Genomic DNA, 2,500 nt, shown 5'->3' with positions numbered 1-2,500 from the left:
ATACCATGAATTTATTCACAAACAGAATACAATTAAAAATAAATAAAAACCTAAAAAATAAAAAAAAACCATTTCAAATAGAATGAAGTGGGCAGACCCACAGACTGATTAAGGGTATATATAATATTTTTCGTAAGTTATTAAAAAAATTTTAAAAAATAATTATCTACAAAGATTTCCTTCACACCAGAATCCTAAACACAGAGAAACTTTCTAAACTGTCTAAAAGAAAAGTAAAAACAAGTGGAAATAAATCCCTTACTTATAAAATCCCGTAGAAAGTACAGCTTTGTTTTCTAATCAATATTGAAAAAAAAAATAAAAATTATATCCTTGCAAAGAATCCTACCACAGAAGTTACGGGTCACAACGAGACAGAAACACCAACCATTCACTTTCTAAAGAAAGTAGAACAAGTAAAAATAAGTCACTTACTTTGAAAAGTTCCGTAGAAAGCACAGCTCTGATGTTGTAACTTTCCAGAAAGCTGAGACGCTCAGAGGGTTCCTGAAAGACAACGAGATTTGAGTGAGTTTCTTCACAAGACCAAAAAACTAACTTAGAAACATCTTTTGTAGTTTTGTCGCATAAGAGTTTCAAGTTTCCTTACAAAGAAAGGACGTATTATTATTTTTTAGAATGAGGCATATATATATATATATATGTAAATATGTATAAAATATATATATTTATACATACATATATTTATATATATATATATATATATATATATATATATATATATATATATATATATATAGAGATAGAGAGAGAGAGAGAGAGAGAGAGAGAGAGATGCGAGTATACCTTTTCTATTTAAAAACACGCCGTCCAGATTAAGAAACTGTAATCCTGGCCCACTTCTCATTTTCTATATAAATATCTGTCACCTACCTCTATATTTAGTGTGAACTTGAAAATGTAGAATAAAAACTACAAAAACATATATATATATATATATATATATATATATATATATATATATATAAACACATAAACACATAACACATACATACAAACAAAAACATACACACAAACATAAACATCTAAGAACCAAACTCTAAAAAAACCCAAACATTTCACATGCCAATTATCTTCACTCCCTTCTCCAGCCACATGCTTCAGATAAAACACGAAAAACCTGATTCAAAAAAAAAAAAAAAGAAAAAAAAAGCTTTTAGCCAAGATGAAAGCTCTCTTTGAAGTTGCTTCAACGTTGAAAAATTATATTGGAAGCTGAAAAAGAGGGATTTATTTTTTTATTATTTTTCATAGAGCGTGGGCTCTTTTCTCGTACAATGACTCTGCTAATTCTCCCTTTTTTTCAAAATTTGTATTTAATGTTTGTCTACGCTGCATAGATGGATGTTAGTGGGGAATATGTTTGGATGAATTGTTGAGCCAAATTTACTTTATGGATGTGAAGTGGGATTGTTGAATGGGAGTGAGATAAAAATGTTGAGATGCAGTGTTTGTTATTCAATCTCTCTCTCTCTCTCTCTCTCTCTCTCTCTCTCTCTCTCTCTCTCTCTCTCTCTCTCTCTATATCTCTATCTATATTTTATATATATATATATATATATATATATATATATATATATATATATATATATATATATGTATGTATATATACTGTATATATATATATATATATATATATATATATATATATATATATATATATATATATATATATATATATATATATATATATATTACTGAGCAACTATTTAAACATATATGTCCTGGGAGACAGATAGACAGACACACAGACAGTGAGATCTCTGAACCATCTATTAAAAGCAACAGGAATCAATATGACCGAATCATTATTGAGATTTGATGAGCCACAGAATCCGTCGACCCATGGCTGCAATGGAAAGTTAATGACGAGGCAGAAAGGGAACCTTGATCATTCCGGCCGCTGTTAATGACCTCGAATGACCTCGAATGACCTCAATGAAGTGAGACTGGATTTTTTCAATGACAGGCAGTTTCACTCGTTAAGGTTCGTGATTCTGCTCTTGTTATGAGGTCGAATGGGAACCTTGATCATTCCGGCCATTGTTAATGACCTCAAATGACCTCAGATGACCTTGGATGACCTCAAGGACACAAGGCTGGACTTTACCAATGACTGTTATTTTCAGCAATTGAGGTATGTGACTATTGTCTTGATATGATGCCAAATTGGAACCTTGATTAGTCCGGCTGCTGTTGATAACCTAAAATTACCTCAGATGACCTCGAATGACCTCAGTGACGGGAGACCGGCTTTTTCCAGAGACAGGCAGCTTCACCAGTTTAGGTATGTGACTGTTCTCTTGTTATGAGGCCAAATTGGAAGCTTGATTAGTCCGGCTGCTGTTAATGACCTCAAATGACCTGAGATGACCTCTAATGACATCAGAGTCGCGACTGGATTTTTCTAATGACTGGCAACTTCACCAATTAAGGATCATAACTGTTCTCTTGTTATGGTCCGTGCCAGATGCCGTTT

The sequence above is a fragment of the Macrobrachium rosenbergii genome, chromosome 37, assembly GCF_040412425.1.
Source record: "Macrobrachium rosenbergii isolate ZJJX-2024 chromosome 37, ASM4041242v1, whole genome shotgun sequence".
NCBI classification, from domain to species: domain Eukaryota; kingdom Metazoa; phylum Arthropoda; class Malacostraca; order Decapoda; family Palaemonidae; genus Macrobrachium; species Macrobrachium rosenbergii.
Note: the sequence above shows the minus strand (reverse complement) of the source record.